Source organism: Pelobates fuscus, chromosome 1, assembly GCF_036172605.1.
Source record: "Pelobates fuscus isolate aPelFus1 chromosome 1, aPelFus1.pri, whole genome shotgun sequence".
Taxonomy (NCBI): Eukaryota; Metazoa; Chordata; class Amphibia; order Anura; family Pelobatidae; genus Pelobates; species Pelobates fuscus.
This window is the reverse complement of record NC_086317.1, coordinates 174,635,806-174,656,063: the sequence shown is the minus strand read 5'-3', so window position 1 is coordinate 174,656,063 and position 20,258 is coordinate 174,635,806.

The following is a 20,258-nucleotide window of genomic DNA, read 5'->3' as shown; positions in this document are numbered from 1 at the left end:
TATATATAATGTCATACTAAGTGTATTTTTATATTTATATACATATATTAATATAAAAATACACTTATAATTAAATTACACACATATATATATTATATATAATAACTATATATTAATATAAAATATAAATAATAAGTATCTAAAATAAATTAAAAAATTTAAAAATAATTTTTAAGAATTAAAAAAAAGATATATATATATATATATATATATATATATAATTTTATTGTAACTTTTTTATATTAATATATATATATATATATTTATATTAAAATACACTTAGAATGAAATGATATATATATATCTATGTATAAATAAATAAATACAAATAATACAAAATATACATATGTCTATATACATAATTACATAAATAATTTCATAAATATACACTTAGACTTCAAATATATAAATATGTATATATATTTAAATTATATGTGCATATTTATGTAATATTATTACATAATTAAGTAACTTTATTGATTGCAATTTGAGGGACATGCCTGAGAACCCAGGCCGAAAGTCCAGATAATTTAATTTGCTACCACTGTGTTTAACCCTGTAACTTTCTAGGACACCCTAAAACCTGTACATGGGGGGTAATGTTTTACTCAGGAGACTTCGCTGAACACAAATATTAGTCTTTCAAAACAGTAAAACATATCACACATGAATTTTTGCATTTTTCAAACACAAACTGCACTTTCACTGATGATATTATTGCTGTGATAGGTTTTACTGTTCTGAAACACTATTATTTGTGTTTAGCGAAGTCCCCTGAGTATAACAGTAGCCCACATGTAGAGGTTTTATAGTGTTTTCGAAAGTTACAGGGTCAAATATAAGGCTTGATTTTACTTTTTGTTTTTATTTAAATTTATTGGATTGGTAATGTTGCCTTTGAGAGCGTATGGTAGCCCAGGAATTTGAATTACCCCCATGATGGCATACCATTTGCAAAAGAAGACAACCCAAGGTATTGCAAATGGGGTATGTTCAGCCTTTTTTAGTAGCCACTTAGTCACAAACACTGGCCAAAGTTAGCGTTTTTTGCATTTTTAACACACAAACAAATATAAATGCTAACTTTGGCCAGTGTTTGTGACTAAGTGGCTACTAAAAAAGACTGGACATACCCCATATTGAATACCCTGGGTTGTCTGCTTTAAAAAAATATGTACATGTGGGCTGTGATTCTGGGATTAATGACCAATAACAGTATTACAATGTCACTATTGATGAATGTAAAAAATATATATATTGAAAGAGCAATTTCCTACTTGTACTTATAGTCCTATAACTTGCAAAAAAAAAGCATGTAAACACTGGGTGTTTTTAAACTCAGGACAAAATTTTTAATCTATTTAGCAGTTTTTTTCATTAACTTTTGTAGATAAGTAAAATATTTTTCAAGTAAAAGTCCAAAAACATGTTTTTTTTTTCAAATTTTTCACCATATTTTATTATTTTTTTTAAAGTAAAATAAATGACATGATACAAATAATGGCACGTGAAGAAAGCCCTTCTTGTCCTGAAAAAAACCAATATATAATTTGTATGGGAACCGTAAATGAGAGCGCGGAAAATTACAGCTAAACACAATACAAAAGTGTTTTAACTGCTCTGGTCCTTTACGTACAACATCGCAAAAACAGGCTGGTCCTTAAGGGGTTAAAGAACTTTAATTTATCCTTGGTGCTTTTGCGTAGAATGTAAACAGTAAATATTTCCTGCCAGTCAATTAATTCTAGAGATACACTTATCCTATTTAATTCAGCCTTTTTAAAATTAGGCCTTTTTGTTCAGCCCATATAATTATTTTATTTTAGTTAATCAAATGATATCATTTTATAGTCACTATTTTCCAAGTGCTCCCTAACTTAAATGTTTGAAAATAAGTCAACATTAGTTCTGCCAACATCCAAACAAGCATATTCTAGTTGGTGCTTTTACTAATTAAGACATGAAATGATCATTTATCAGGTTCAAAAACCTGTTTCCCTTAACTGTACTACTAGTCCCTCTGGCCCAATCAATGTCTAGATAATTAAAATATCCCATGATTAACAAATTACCCAGTTCTGCGGTCTTATTTATTTGAGATAGCAGTTGCTCTTCTTCGTATTAATGTTTAGGGAGTTGTAGCATATTCCTGCTATTTTTGGATCCTCCTCTACATAGTTCTACACATACGACTTCCACATTCTCATCTGTATCATCACATACAATTTCTTTAACACTTGGTTTCAAATAAGTTTTAATATAAAGGTATACTCCGCCTCTTTTCTTTTTTCTATCCTTTCTAAAAAATATATATCCATTTAAATTAATAGCCCAATGAAGTTTCATCCCACTAATTCTCAATAATGTCATACTGCTCCGTATGCCAATATCTCAAGCTCCTCTATTTTCTTACACAAGTTTCTTGCATTAGCAAGCAGACATTAAAAGTTACCATTTGCCTTTTGAAATTTGAGCAACATGTAATTAACTACTTCATGATATATCTGCCAATCTTACCACTCCCCCATCTCCAACCTCCTTGACTTCAGGTGAACTCCCTCTCTTTTCTATACTATTTACTACAGTTGTACGCTGTGAGTAAAGGACCTGAGATTTGGCTGCTGGAAAATAAGTTGCGTAGGAGCTAGGTACCAAAAGAAAAAAAGAACATTGGAGATGAGCACAGCAAACATATCAGAAGATGGACACCACAATATTTCTATACTAAATGGTGAATTATGGTGAATTGAACAGTATATTTCAACATTTTGTTCAATAATGCTAAATTGAAAAACAACAATAATTAGTATATAATATTTAATTAGAAGATGTATATAAGCAATACAAGACTGAGTAAAAATACAAAGCAAAAGAGCACAAACCTACATTATTATGTTGAAATGTTTGATGTCACTTTAAGAGAGAAATCAGCACACCAGTTTAGTACTTAAAGCAAAAGAAGCTCACAAAATGTGCTTCATTATGCATTTATTTACATATATTGCCATTTTCTGCTGTTAAACTTAGTACATGTAACATGTTTTCCTTTTCAGTATACAGTACATTTATATCCTTTTTTTTTAATGTAAACAGTTAATCGTATATTATAATGTGAGCACATTCGTGAAAACGTGTCCATAAATTTAAGCCAAAATTTGCTTTCTTGCAGGTGTTTGCTCAGATTAAACTGTTTTTTGTTTCGTTCATTTTTGTCTAAGATGATAAGCAGTTATTCAAAGCAAGAGATAAAAAATGTTAATCCAAGGTACAAAGAATATTAATATATGCAGTGTGGAAGCACCAGGAGAGAAAACAGGTGATCTTAGACCTTTGCAATAGGATTGTTTAATTCATATTATGCTTCGTCTAAATCTCAACTTCAAACATCAAGTTATGATATGCAAAGAAAGCCAAAGGCAATGTGATTTTCTTTATGCGTGTGGCTAAGAAAGCAGCATAAAATATATAGGACCAAATAGTAATAGCCAAAAATAATTAGAAAAACATAATGATCAAAAGAACAAGAGTCTAGTCTAACACACATGCTGTCATAAAAGAACATCTGTTAATAAAATATTTTTACATGAAACTACAATGTACAGATGTGTTTTTAGGATAAGGAGTTCTAAATGTCATATTATCATCTTGTTTTCATGAATGGGCAACAACTATTACAAAGTGATTTCATTTTACAATACATTGAAATGTCAAATGAAAATGCTTACTTTTAGCAGTTGTCTTACGATTTGCTAACTATTTACAAAATGTAAGTAAAATTAATATAATTTGCACTTCTGTTTTCCACTCCAAAATGTAAAGTAATGTGTTGTGGTTTACCTTTACACAAGGTAAATGACGCTTACACCAAACACCAATGGACAAAATGCATGAAAAATATAGGAATTCTGATTGGAATTGCAATTTTCATATTTACTAAAGCTAAATCCATGCAGAATTTGTTCAGTGGATATTCAGCAATTTCCTGAATGCATTCAATGTCTGGATTAAACCAATTCAATCAAAGAATATTCACAATGCACCGGTTTGAAGAAAATTCAGGAAAGAACGTGGGAGGATGCTCATTCGCAAATTATCGTTCACTTCCTTTTTTAAAGTGAATGATAATTTCAAGTACTATTAGTACAGGGCTGTCATCCAGAGGAAAAAGTGTTAAATAACCCTTACCCTTGCCAAGGGTAGTAATGTGGCAGCTGACCAGCCCTTTCTAACTAGCTGCCACATATAAAGGTAAAAAAATATAAATATATAAAAAGCCTATGGGGGTCAATTAGAACCCCCTTGCTGTGAGTCGTTAGTTTTACATTATTAGTAGATACTCAGTGCAGGTAGGGTCATAGGGGGTTTAAGATCTCCCTTATCTGAATATGGGGGTCTTATAGTACACCATACGCTTATTTATTTATTTTTTATTTGGAATCTGTCTAGCAAGAGCTGGCCAGCTGTCCCAGACTTATCTTTTATAGTGCTGAGGGTTTTTTACTTTTTGTTTGTTGACTGCTTGTGCTGGTAGTGTGCAAAATTTCAGGGTTTTTTTTTTGGTTTGTTTTTTAAAGCCAGTTCCAAACTTGAAGCAGGGCCCAAATTTTTAAAATTTAGAATTTTATTCATCTGGTGACATTTGGTCTGGAGAAAATCCAGACCTAATTCAGGCTCATTACACTGACCCAAACAACTAAGCAAGACTTGCATCAATCCCAATTGCATATTTCATATTTCAAGACTTGGATCAATCCCAAATGGCATATTTTGTGTTTTTCTGCATCTACACATGTTTAAATAGCATGCACCATCTTATTCTCACTTTAAAAATATGTGCAGATTATGATAACTGTAGCTATAGGCCTGTTATTTTATTTGTCCTGTTTTACACATTAATGTCATTGCTATGTCTGTGTATGATATCTACGTACACCAAAAATAAATTTAAAAAAAATATTTAAAAAACTGAGAGAATTTAGGTATTCACACTTGTATTAGAAAGAAATAATTTAACAACAATTAAAATTATATCAAACAATCCTCTATCCAAAATGTTCACTCAATTTTGCTTATATTACCAGCTCACTATAACCATTTGCGTATTATTGGCATTTGACAATGCCCGTATGGTATTTACTATTGTTACCTTTGCTAAATAGTAATTTCCTTCATCTGTTAAAATGTCTGTAAAAAGTATTTTCTAATGTGTTACATGAAATTCACGCTTTCTAAATATATATGACCTCTTGTTCTAGCCAAGTTCTCTGTGTGATAAATGCTTCTGTCTTAATCTTTGATAAATCCCTTCATATACTTAAATGAATCTTTCTAACAACAGTAAAATATCAAAGGCCTGTAATATAAAATAATGCAGAGATTGTATCCAGTATTCAAGTAAGAAATATTAGTGAAGTGGCAATCAGAATATGGTTACATTAAAAATAGCCTCTTAAGGAACTCCAAGACACTTAGCTTTAAAAGGGCTAATTTCAATCTACTTAATGCTTATCTGCTGCCGATAAACTATGAAGCAAAGTTAAGTAGGAATAATGCATAAGAAAATTGATCAACATTCAAAATGTTTTTGTGGAAATATATTTTGAATGATATATTATCAGCTAGTCTATGATGAATACATTGATAAAATGTGGTTCAGCCATGTAGAAAGGGGATCCATGCAATGTTTATATGTATTAAAACATGCAATGATTGCTACAACAAGACTATTTCTTAATATATATATATATATATATATATATATATATGTAATTTGTGTATGTATATACAGTTGCAACAAAAAGTATGTGAACCCTTTGGAATGATATGGATTTCTGCACAAATTAGTCATAAAATGTGATCTGATGCTATCATCGAAGGAAAAATTAATTCCCAAGTTTATCAAGACATTTTGCAAGAGAACTTAAGGCCATCTGTCTACCAGCTGAAGCTCAACAGAAGATGGGTGGTGCAACAGGATAATGACCCAAAGCCTAGAAGTAAATCAACAACAGAATGACTTAAACAGAAGAAAATACGCCTTCTGAAGTGGCCCAGTCAGAGTCCTGACCTCAACCCGATTGAGATGCTGTGGCATGACCTCAAGAAAGCGATTCACACCAGACATCCCAAGAATATTGCTGAACTGAAACAGTTCTGTAAAGAGGAATGGTCAAGAATTACTCCTGACCGTTGTGCACGTCTGATCTGCAACTACAGGAAACGTTTGGTTGAAGTTATTGCTGCCAAAGGTTCAACCAGTTATTAAATCATTTTATGACCAATTTGTGCAGAAATCCATATCATTCCAAAGGGTTCACTTGCAACTGTATATTAATGAAAAATAGCAAAAGAGAATATTTGACATAACAATGGTTAAATGGTTGAAAAAAGACTCAAGTCCATCAAGTTCACCCCATTCCTAGGCTTTTGATCCAAATGAAGGAAAAAAAAAACCCTAATAATATGATATCCAATTATGCCACAAAAAAGGGAAAACATTTTGACTCTATAATGACAATTTCTCTTTGGATCAACAACATGTTCACATACATATTAATTATATATCTGAATGTTCTGTTTTTGAAAATAAACATATAAAAATGTTTTAACAAAATATATCTACAGAATCTGATAAGACAACCTCTGTAGGAAGAGAATTCCACAACCGTATTGTTCTTACGGTAAAGAACACTTTTCCCTGCTGTAAGTGAAAACACCTTTCTTTCATGCTCAATGGATGACTTCTTGTTTGTTGTATATTCCTGTTAATAAACAGGTTAGCACATAGCGGTTTGTACTGTCCCTGTATATATTTAATGTATAATGGTCTCATATCCCCTCTGAGATGTTTTTTTTTTCCAAACAATACAAATGTAGTTTTTTTAGCTCTTATTCATAATGAATGTTTTCAATCCCCCTTATTAATTGTGTAGCTTGTCTCTGCATCTTTTCTAGTTCTTCCGCATCATTCTTTAAAATTGATGCCTCAAAATTGCACTGCATATTCAAGGTGGGGTCTTACCATTGTTTTATAAAGAGACAACATTATATTTTGAGAAACCCATCAATCGATTTTTAGAAACCCATCAATCAAATCCAAAAGATCTAGAATTCATGGCCATTCAAAAAGTTTTAACAAATTGGAGAGGGGGAAATGTTGCTTTAAATCTTAGCAGAAAAGAAAGCTCTTGGATTTTTGATATGCAAACTTTATATCCAAGAGGTTTAAATTTAGATTTTGACATAGGTCCGATTTTATAAAACTGTTGCCTGTTTTAGTAAGAAGTATATTTTTTAAAGATTTTAGATTATATATCTCTTCTATATTATGTATATTCTATGTTTAATACATATGATAACACCTCGATTTCTTTATCTCTTTTCTCCCACCCCCTATTGAGCTAAACTGGTACTTTGTGCTGGACTTTGGACTTTTATTGAAATATTTTCTTTATTTTGCACATTCCCTTACCCTTGTACGTTTTTTGCCCACACGGAAATGACGTTTGACACATGTAATTGTGAATACACTGTATTGGAATACGGAAGAATGAAAACACCCGAAAACGGAAATGACGTATCGGCATGAGCCGGCGGATATGACGTATCGGCAGTAAGACCGATAATCACGTGAGCGGATACGAGCTTGTGAAACGCACGGCCATGATGAGAAGGTCAATTCTCATGGCCTGAAACAGGATATAACGCCATATTGGATGGGAACAAGCACCGGAATCTCCTTATATGGGCATGGAGGGTGGGAATTTTATTGTATACACATATGTTCGGAATATTTTAATTAGATATGTAACATAAAAGCAGAAACTGTTGATGTAACAGCATTGCACCTGAGGAAGACCAAGAGAGTGGTCGAAACGCGTTGTGCCTATTTATTGTTTTAATTGTTAATAAAATATTTGATTATCAACTTCTCCTGGTTCCTGATTATATCCAGACGAAATTTGCTGTCCGTTTCTGGTGGGACCTACCTGCACAGATCACTTTACAAAGATCATCTGATGTGCCTTTAAAGTAGAGAGCCGACTGATATGGCTCTCTAAAGTGTGAGTGCTTCTATTTATTTGCTCTAAGAATATTGGGATTTTATATATTGCCCTATGAAAGCTGTTTATTTTGCAGAGTACATCAAATATCCAAATATCCAAAGTGTGCGCAGAAACTCCTTTTCTTTTGTCATAAAATGTGATCTGATGCTATCATCGAAGGAAAAATTAATTCCCAAGTTTATCAAGACATTTTGCAAGAGAACTTAAGGCCATCTGTCTACCAGCTGAAGCTCAACAGAAGATGGGTGGTGCAACAGGATAATGACCCAAAGCCTAGAAGTAAATCAACAACAGAATGACTTAAACAGAAGAAAATACGCCTTCTGAAGTGGCCCAGTCAGAGTCCTGACCTCAACCCGATTGAGATGCTGTGGCATGACCTCAAGAAAGCGATTCACACCAGACATCCCAAGAATATTGCTGAACTGAAACAGTTCTGTAATGAGGAATGGTCAAGAATTACTCCTGACCGTTGTGCACGTCTGATCTGCAACTACAGGAAACTTTTGGTTGAAGTTATTGCTGCCAAAGGAGGTTCAACCAGTTATTAAATCATTTTATGACCAATTTGTGCAGAAATCCATATCATTCCAAAGGGTTCACTTGCAACTGTATATTAATGAAAAATAGCAAAAGAGAATATTTGACATAACAATGGTTAAATGGTTGAAAAAAGACTCAAGTCCATCAAGTTCACCCCATTCCTAGGCTTTTGATCCAAATGAAGGCAAAAAAAACCCTAATAATATGATATCCAATTATGCCACAAAAAAGGGAAAACATTTTGACTCTATAATGACAATTTCTCTTTGGATCAACAACATGTTCACATACATATTAATTATATATCTGAATGTTCTGTTTTTGAAAATAAACATATAAAAATTTTTTAACAAAATATATCTACAGAATCTGATAAGACAACCTCTGTAGGAAGAGAATTCCACAACCGTATTGTTCTTACGGTAAAGAACACTTTTCCCTGCTGTAAGTGAAAAACCTTTCTTTCATGCTCAATGGATGACTTCTTGTTTGTTGTATATTCCTGTTAATAAACAGGTTAGCACATAGCGGTTTGTACTGTCCCTGTATATATTTAATGTATAATGGTCTCATATCCCCTCTGAGATGTTTTTTTTTTTCCAAACAATACAAATGTAGTTTTTTTAGCTCTTATTCATAATGAATGTTTTCAATCCCCCTTATTAATTGTGTAGCTTGCCTCTGCATCTTTTCTAGTTCTTCCGCATCATTCTTTAAAATTGATGCCTCAAAATTGCACTGCATATTCAAGGTGGGGTCTTACCATTGTTTTATAAAGAGACAACATTATATTTTGATCATGTGAATCAATAACCTTTTTAATACATGACAGCACCTTACTAGCCTTTGCAATGGCAGACTGGCATCTTATACTGTTGCCTAGTTTATCTATAATTATGTAATCTATATAATTGTTCCCTTACCAAGTCTTTTGCATTCCCCCCTCCCCATTCTATAGAAGTGACTTGTGGGTTCCTTATTCTAAGATCTATGACTTTGCATTTATCTGAATCGAATCTTATCTGCCACTTGCCTGCCTTGTCCCCTAATTTATCCAAATCCCTCTATAGAGAAGTTAAGTCATGTGCAGTTCTGGTTTTGTGTCATCTACAAACACTGACACTAACAATGACTGTTAATGCCCATTTCAAGATTGTTTGTTTATAAAAATGCAAAAATTTCCATTTAGAACTACTTTCTGCACTCTATCTCTAAGCCAGTGTTCTATCCAAGAACGTGATTTTTTTCATCTAATCCAACTGATTTCAGAAATGTATCAAAAGCCAAACTAACTTTTGTTCTATGAAGATGTTAGTAGAAATATAGATCAGAATGATCAATTAGCTGTGATCAAATTTTGCTAACATCTTCATAGAACGTTAGTTTGGCATGACCTGTCTTTTATAAAACCATGTTGATTCCTGCTTATGATATTTTTGTCCAAAATAAATTATTGAATATTATCTCTTAACAGTCACCAAATAATTTCCCAACTCCAGATGTTAAGCTCATAGGTCTGCAATTTCTGGGTTTTTTAAACCTTTTAAATATATATACCACATCCATCTGCTTTTCTCCATTCCTCCGGTATGATACCAGAAACTGCTTGCTGAGATGCTTTAGTTTCTACGAATTGCTCACAAATATTGATAAGATACAGAAAATAGTGTTTACCTCTGATCTATATTCAAATTTGATTTCCAATTTCTGACCAACAGAGGTCAAAGAAAAGTGTTTTGGACTTAAAAAGCAAGCTTTAAATCTGCAGTCTTTATAAGCTCTTCAAGCACTGTAAGGCTATACAATTGTATTGTCTTCCCTCATTTTTGATCTTCAGGGATATGAATCATCATAAGTTAGTGAGTCTGGTGCTAACTAATTGTTAATTTTGATTTATACCCAGCCTAATATGATATTCACGACAAACAGGTGGCTATTGCTAGGTATTGTTCGTACCAGTTCATACCCAGCCTGTGTTTGTCTTGCTTATACTTACAGTTTATTTGTTTTTGTACGTATTTGAGCGTCTCACAATGCTACTAGAGAATTTTCATGCAATAGATTTTCCTATCCACCAAACTAACCAACTTAGTCTCTAGGAAGTTGATAGTACTATTAAATAATTTAGTGCATTATGCCTGACGTGCTGAGATGCAAACAAAGTTGTTACTTTTCCGTTTGCTTTTTGTTTTTACAACGTCTTTACCTGTCAATCTTGTCATATCTGCACTAAACAAATAAACAATATAAATAAAAATTCACGTTTTAACTCGACCAGGGAAGATAATGCTCTGAGAAAGTTACGCATTAAGCAATTTGATAATCTCGCAGTTAGTCTACGAATGGACTACTATGACCTGCTTTGCGATTACTGACTATTGTAAATGAAGAAAGTCTGCAGATTTGTTCTACCATCTGTTCTGAGCATTATGCTGAGTAAAAGTCTGTCTCTGTGAATAGAAGTGAGTCAGTGTTTTCCTGTGCCTGGTATAACTAAAATAATTCTAGATACAAGGATTGCTATCTATACTGAATCCTTGCTTGCAGTGTTGAGTGCTTGGATAAGCGGTACCAGAATTACAAACAAAATACAGAGTTAATACAGAGAAGACCATTGAATAAAACATTTAAAATCACCACTAACTTTATTCATCATATGCTTTTGTTTAAAAATTTTAGCAAATGTAAGCACAATATATTCAGTCGAGGCATGTGTGTAAGTAGAGGGTAACTGTGCATGGGCATAAACCTGACCCCTTGATAAACCCCAGCCTTTGCTCCAATGAACACAACAGACTTGCTTTGGATTAAAATAGGCCACAGCTTTATTAAAATATAAATTTATCAATCTTTCAACTTCAACTTTATAACATAAAACACTATATACATAATTACTCAGTAAATAGATACGTCACTGAGTACCTCCTTGCCAACTAATCATAACGTAAGGGTAGCTGCCCCCTCCCCCCTCGTTCCAACCAGCACAAGGCCTTTTTCTTGGGCCTACCATTGCGTAATGCTAACCACTAGCCGGTTAGTTGGCTCAATGGGCACGTCCGTTATCCATCACTGTACCTGAGGTTAAGGAAGGGACAGCCCTACCCTTCCACTTTCCACGGACCTCATCCACATTCCTCTGTATACATTCCCCTCACATGTCCCTGTTCCTGCCTAGGACCTGCCTGACTCCTCAGAGTCTCAATTAGGGCACATAATGCAAATGAGGAGAAAAAAAAAATTCTCAGTTTCTCCTTTTTTCTGACTCCCAGGTGCAAAGGACAGAGTTTATAACAATAAAAACAAATAAAAATAGAACCAGAAACAAGGGAAAACTCTAAACGAAAAGCTGCCGCCCTCTAGGCACACTCTTAAAACCTATAGAAACAAAAGTAGAAAAGAAAGAGAAGGTGGAATAAATCCCACCTAATGGGGGCGTTGAACGTAAGAGATAACAGTGTCCTGTGAGGGATCAGAAATAGTTAAGGGATAATACTCTGTTAAAAACAGAAAAATCTCTTTAAAAATAACATTTGTTATGCATCACAGTGCAATAAATCTATAAAAAAGAATGGTTAAAAAACAAAATACATAACATCCAGTACAGAGATGATAGCAATATACAGTCCTATTGTAAGACCTGGGAACAAATGCCCGGCATCAACCACTAGACAGACCAGTAATTAGTAAAAAAAAGATCGACTAAAACAGCCCCTGGTTGCGACTTCCAGGGCTGGAATATACTTGCAACTGGGTCAGTGGTGATGGTATTGTGGTCTCTGGACATCGACTGGATGGTGAATAAGGCTCAACGCGTTTCGACCCACTTTGTTCGGGACTTCCTCAGGAGCTGTGGATAACCTCTGTTCCTTCCGGGGTCTCTTCTTATCTTCTGAATTTCGCGCTCAGAATCAGCTCTTGCGCATGCGCAAACGGACACCGGCTTCCGTCAGAATTGTTGCCGGTACACAATATTGGTGTGCCCGCCCCCAATTTCTATCGGGAAATGACTGATGCGCATGCGTGGCTGAATTGATGCGTATAAAACTTTATTAGCATCCGAAACAAAGACACATTGTAACACCAGAGCTATGTTAATAGCAGTTACATGTGTCAATCTGTTCGTTACAATAGATGCTTACAATCTGTATGTATAACCTTCAGTTTGCCACAAATATGATATATTTGTGAAAATAAAAATAGTTTATGGAAAAAAAGATTTATATATATATGTATATTTAAAAAATTAATGATCTTAAGTGTTGTATGTACCAATCAGTTTATGGCAAACCTTACAATCTAAGGTACAAAAAAAAAAAAAGGACCAAAAATAATAACTTACTAACAGGGTATATAAAGTGGGCAAAAAAAAAACTTTCATATCCATCTGAATACAATAGCCAGCAATTAATAGTTCTATACATTAATACCTGTCTTATGTGAAGAAGATAAAAAAACATTTTTTAAAGCAAGTATACATCCTACTACAGATCAAAAAAGCAAGTATACATCCTACAGATCAAACCATAAAATGCTAAAATGCATAGAAAATGATAAAAAATACAGATACAAAACACACTATCCAATATATTGAAAAACGGGAACACTCGCATTTAGCAATAGATGTGTAATAATTATTTTGAAGAAACCTCGTTTCTATGTGCAATTTCTAACATAAAAATACATTCGCCGAGTTGGACATACCACAAAACCAGATAATTATACATTTCAATTATAACCCATGTAATGTTACATAAAAGCTAGAATATCTAGGTCTGTATTGAGACCTCGTGGAGTGGAGGATTTCATCTTATATGTCCATTCGGTTTCCTTTTTGGCTAGTGCTTTAGTAGTATCAGCACCACGCCAATGTGGAACAACCATGTCGATACCTATACATACAAAATTGTTAAAAACAAAAGCAGGACATTGGTTACAGTGTCGAGGGACATTATGTTTATCACTTTTCTTCTTTATACTGTAAAAATGTTCTCTTAATCTCTCATGTAATTTGCGTATCGTGCGGCCTATGTACTGTATTCTGCATACACATTCCAACAAATATACTACATTTTTACTACCACAAGTTATAAAATGCTTTATTTCAAAATGTTCACCTGTAGCAAAACTTTTAAAATTGGTAGTAGTTCTTTCTTGATGTTTGCAGGTACTACAATTACCACATTTAAAAAAGCCATTGGGTTTCTTTACTAAAAAGTCTTTGTTTATATTTTCACTCTTAGGGCCCACTTTTGGAAGGACACTAGGAGCTAAAATCGTCTTTAAGCTATCAGTTTTTTTATACACAATCTTTGTTTTTTTAGGCAATATTTTTTGTAGATGTATATCCTGCAATAAAATCGGCCAGTATTTTCTAAACACTTTCTCGACTTTATCAGAGTTTATAACAATGACTGACAGGGAGCTAAGGTGGAGTCACCCAGTTGTAGAATAATGTGAATTTTATTTTTCGCACCTCACAAATATAAAGATAAATATAGATAATAATACAAATTATGGGTGACAGTGACAGTTCCCTTTAGCACATCTTCCACTTACTTTTAAAAGAGTGAGCACATTTACTAGTGAATAACGGATTTGATGTTTTTGTATTCTGCTTCGACATCAAAGAAAGGCCTGTATACCTCATGTTCATCTTGTAATTACTGACAGTACACTCCCATAATAAATAACACAATTATAAAAATCATTAAAAATCTAGGAGTATATTTTAAGTAAGATTAATTAAACTAAATGTAAACACGATTTTTGCAATCTTTAACAGCTGACTCAAATCCAAGATATATATTAAAATGCAACAACAAACAATACACAAATCAAACAACAAGCATAGCTTTCCATTTTAAATAATTTAATACAAATCATTTATGCCAACTTATATATAAAAAAACAATGAATGAACCAAATTTAGACTCCAATACATGTTACCCAGTGTCCCTTAAAGACAATGATTTTAAATGTTTTTGACAAATACATAGCCTTGATTTAGTGAGTCTGGATGCCTTTAATGGTTCTTTAAGTGTTCTAGTGTGTGATTGTATTCATGTATGTGTCTTCTCAAAATATATTTATTTCAAAATTATATATTCTGGAAAAACTCTCGAGATTCTGGACACTGTTTATATAATCCTAATCATTTTGAGCTATGGACTTTTCTGTTGTCCAAATTAGTTTACATTTGTACCGGACCAGAAAATAAATTCATAGCTCGCATAGCTGTTGACACGATGTGGCAACTTTAATATTTGCAATTATAATAATGGATATCCTGGACATTTTGTGTTGAAATAAAGTCAGTAGTGTTTTGAAATTAGGGAAGAAAAAAGTGTGTTCCATAAAAGTGAAACAAGGAACCCCCAAGAGCTTATACAAAAGTTGTAACATAAATTGAATCTATGTATATCTATATGTTTTCAGTAAAATGTTGAGATGAAGTTTGAGTAATTAGAATATTTTCAAAATAGCATTTAAAGAAATCAAGACAAAAAAATGTTTTAAATCAATTTTGTTTCTGTTTATGCAGTCCTAGCCACACCTTCCCTGGCTGTGACTGACACAGCTTGCTTGAAAAAAAAAATGGTTTTCTTTTCAATCAGATGTAACTTACGTTAAAAGTTTTTAAATTATTTTATTTCTATACATGTATACAATGTATTGTGGGAAAATTGAACATATGACATTTTGCCCATTTCTTTGAGTGTTTATTGACCGAGATTGTGATATCAAGGCAATCCAACTGCTATTTGTTTCCATAAATTATTAGAAGGGCTGTTTTAGTCTATTTTTCTCAGTTTGACAATGTGTCTGTGTCAGTTGCCACATTCAGATACACCTGTTAATATCCCATGCATGTAAGCAATCACAGCCTCTGTCAGCCAGTGTTTTTACAAAAGGGTCAGATTATAGCAGTACATTTCAGTTACACATAAAGGATGCATTACATTTGGTGCTGACTTAATACAATATGCATATTTGTACTTTCCAAGTAGCTGGCAACCCTTAATCAATGTTAATTAGCTTTAATTAGCATATGTTAATTAATGATATTTACTACAAATTAAAGGTATGAGTGCTCCCAGAGGGTTTCCTGTTCATCTAATTAGTGCCAATTAGCTGCAATTAACACGTGTAAATGAGATGCCATTGAACCCAAAACAAACAGCTTACAGTCCGTTGAAAGGAGGGTATTAAAGTACAATATTATAACATCAGCAGGATATGTACACAGTTTGAATGAATTCTCAGCTCCCTTTATGCAATGCTTTTCCCTAGAAAGGCGCAGTAGAGCAAGCCAATCTGCATACAATGCCGGCATAGCAACACCGTAAACATAGGGTTATTGTTTTAAACAAGAAATGGTTGAATTGTTTAAAAGATTGAAGAAAGTCGATAGGCTATCTCTCAGTCTCAGCACTATTCAATAGCATTCACAGCATGGGAATATCACACAGATATATGAGCTTAGATCATCAGGTGCTACCTATGGCCAGATAACTGACCTTCACATTATGTTTTCTTTGACTCTTTAATAAAGGAAAGCAACAACTGCTTATGGTGCTAAGGCTTTAAAATAAGAAAATGTTCCTGATAATATATTTATTGATCGCCACGGCAATGTTTACGATACAGAGGAAGACCCGCATCTAGCAGGTAGTCAGGATACATATGAATCTATGTTGTTATACATGTAATCTTCTCAAAAGGTAAACAATTACGTAAATTTCTGTCTGTTTTAATCGATAAAGACTCCTTGATTCAAGTGCTAATTGAGGAGTATCTTAATACTGATTTAAATGAGAGCAAATGAATTTGGATGTAAATCTTTACTTATGATGCATTTCCTAAGCATATTTTATTAAATAGCAATAAATCATAACTGTTTACAAGGAGGCGATCATGTTTTTTGCCGCACTTAGCTGTATCACATAATTTGTACCTTACGAAGTCATGTACATGCTTTATTTCTGTTTATCAATCATAACTTGTATAGTGTATATGAGACTTGTGCACAAGGGTAAAATTTGTTTCAGCAGGGCCACTTGATCTGAAAATAAAAAGATTGCGAAATGGCCACATTTCAGCCATACGGTGGGTTAGCAGATCTGAATTTCATTGACAAAAAAGTGAATGAAAATAGGCCAATCAGTGTGCTGCAAAATATATACAAAATATAAATATTATGCATGTACCATGCAGTACACTAAATGGGGCTCTTCCCTGTAATTTGGATCAGAGATCAAGTAAGAACAGGTAATCAATAGATGAAAGAGGATGAGCTACAAAAAAAATATATATTCACTAAATATATACCTCTTTATAAAATGATAAAATGCAATTAAGTTAGTTTGACATGACCTATGCTTCATAACACCATGCAGATTTTTTCTGATAACCATGTTCTTCTCAATGAATTCCTGAATATTATCCCTTATTAACCTTTCAAATACCTTCCCAGCCACAGAAGTTAAGCTCACAGGTCTATAATTTCCAGGCAAGGATTTTGAACCTTTTTTTGAAAATAGGAACCACATCTGCCTTTCTCCAATCCTCCAGTACAACTCCTGAAAGGAAGGAATCTTGAAAGATTAAAAACAGAGGTTCACTTATTTCCACACTTAGTTCCTTAAGTACTTGTGGATGAATATCATCATGCCCTAGAGCTTTATTTATATTAACTTTCTTTAGTTGCTGCAGCACCTTGTCTTGAGTCATCCAATTGCAATTTATTGCAGCAATCATTTGCATATCTATAGTCAGAGGTTCGTCCTTAATATATACTGAGGAGAAATAGTTATTTAAAATTTCTGCCTTTTCCTGGTCTTCATTAACCAATACCCCCATCCCAGTTTTTAGTGTAACTACAGTTTCATTTTTTAGCTTTTTAGAATTTATATAATTAAAAAATGCTTAGTGGTTGGTTTTGTTCTTATTGGCTATCACTTTTTAATTTTGTAGTTTAGCGAATCTAATCGTACGCATTATTGGCTTCCTTATATCTTTTATAGGATGCCTCTGATTTGTCCGATTTATTTATTTAATTCTTTATTTTTGCGTGCACAAGACTTATAAATGGTGCAACGTATACATCATTTGAGAGGGTAACAGGTTTTAACGTTGGTTAAATAATGCATTTGATAAGTTTTAGCACAATTTTTTGGTAAGTATAACATTCGTAAAATCCTAGGTAGAAGTTGGTTAGTATAGGGGTTTAGTCGTGCAACTCGTCTGCGGGTGCAGTACCTAGGTCATGGGTCGTGACGGAGGCTAATTTGTCCGATTTAAAGGCTTTACATGCCCTTTTCTTATTTTTAATATCTTGATTCACTTTCCCATTAATCCCCATTGGTTTCAATTTGTTTCTTTTATATTTATTACCCAATGATACAAACTGAGAAATCTACCTTTTTAATGTTTGTTCAGATATTCCATTTATCCTCAGTGTTTTTTTTCACTAAAGAGTTTATGCCAGTCAACATATTGTAAAGTTGCCCTTAACTTATTGAAATTCTCCTTTTTAAAATTCTATGTTTTAGTATACTTTGCTTACTGTGCTTTTGCTTTTTTGAGTTTATTTCAAAGGACACTATGTTATGATCACTATTTCCCAAGTGGTCACCTAATTGACTGTTGGTCAAAAGAACAACATTGTTTGTTAGAACCAAGTCCAGACAACTGTCCTTTCTAGTTGTTACTTGTACAAGTTGTGATATTAAGGTGTAATTTCACAAGTTCAAAAGCCTAGTTCCCTTTGCTGAATTACTCTGTCCCAATTTATGTCCGGGTAATTAAAGTCTCCAATAATTAACGTGTTATCCAGATTTACAGCTTCCTCAATTTACTCAAAAAGCTGTTGTTCCTCATTAGAGTTGAGTGGACACCTGGATGTTCGGGTTCACCGGGTTTGACTGAACTTCGGCAAAAGTTCGAGTTCGGGACTCGAACTTGACCCGAACTTAACCCCGAACCCCATTGAAGTCAATGGGGACCCGAACCTTTGGGCACTAAAATGGCTCTTAAAAATCCTGGAAAGGGCTAGAGGGCTGCAAAATAAAGTAAAATGCATTGCCTAAGTACTAATATACTTACCCAGTGAAAGAAGAAGAATGTTACACTGTATACAATTTTAAATAAAAAGTATACGTAGCCAGGATTCAGCTGTAAGCATTTGCAACAGTTACAACAATCAAGTAACACACATTCATATAAAATGTAAGTTACTTGGCCAGTCAGTGTAATGACAGGAATTAATAAGTAGATAACTCCCTAATTCCCACGGTATTAGAGAGCTATCTACTAAAAGGCTGAAATACCTGAATTGGTCTGTCAGCCAAATGTACTAATACTAAGTAAAGATTACTTAGTATTAGTAAATTATGCCCCTACTCGCTATATCGCAGCCTGCTCACTGTAAAAAAAAAAAAAAAAAAAAAAGGTTCCCCCCACCCAGCCTACACCCATGAACGTTGGGTGGGGGTCCTAAATTCGAATAAAGGGGGATGACCTATTGTCTTCCCCCCGGCCCCCCACCCCAAAGCAGCGGGTGGGGGCCCTAAATAAAAATTGGGGGGTCCTAATGTCCTCCCCCTGGCCCCCACCCGTGAGCAATGGGTGGGGGCCTTAAATAAAAATTGGGGGGGACCTAATGTCCTCCCCCTGGCCCCCACCCCTGAGCGGTGGGTGGGGGCCCTAAATACCAATTGGGGGGACCTAATGTCCTCCTCTCTGGCCCCCACCCCTGAGCGGTGGATGTGGGCCCTAAATTAGAATGAGGGGGGACCTAATGTCCTCGGCCCTGGCCCCCACCCCTGAGCGGTGGGTGGAGACCCTAAATACCAATAAGGGGGACCTATTGTCCTCCCCCTGGCCCCCACCCCTGAGCGGCAAATGGGGGCCCTAAATAAAAAAATAACCCCCCTCCCCAGGTGACTAGGGGTCCCCAAACCCCTAGTCACCCCCCTCCCCCCAAAAATTAACCCATACCTACTCCCCTCACTCTGAAAATAATGAGGGGGGGACCGTTAGTGAAGTACCTGTAAAAAAAAATAAAAAAAATTACCATTTGATGTTTTCTTTCTTCTAAAATCTTATTTTTTTCAGCCCCAAAAAAGGCGAAATAAAAATCAATAATAACTGACGCACTTTAAAGAAAAAAAAAATACCTGACGCTAAAAAAATAATAATTCATCTTCACCCATGGTGTCAGGGGTCCGCGGGCGGCTAGGAGGGGAGGCTACTCGCAACTTGCAGCACTCACCCTCAGTCCATCGCCGCCCGCGGTCTCCCCTCCTCCTACCTGTCAGCGAGCGGTGTCTCCTCTCCACCGCTCGCCGCTCGCATCCTTCACGCCTCCCAGCGGCAGCATGTATAACGCTGCACGCTGGAAGGTCGTTAATTTATGCAAACGCCGGGGTCACGTGAGTGACCCGGCGTTAAAGCCGGAAGATTGGAAGTTATCCAATCAGAATTAAACCTAGGGTATTTATACTTACCTTTCCTGTTCCTCCCTGCCCTGTTGTGGTCTTTGCTGTATAGTATTGATTCTGAACTTGTGATTTCTGGTTACGTACTCTCTGGCTTGTTAAACTGACTTTGTGACTTTCTCCTACCCCTTTGACCTCGGCTTGTTTATTG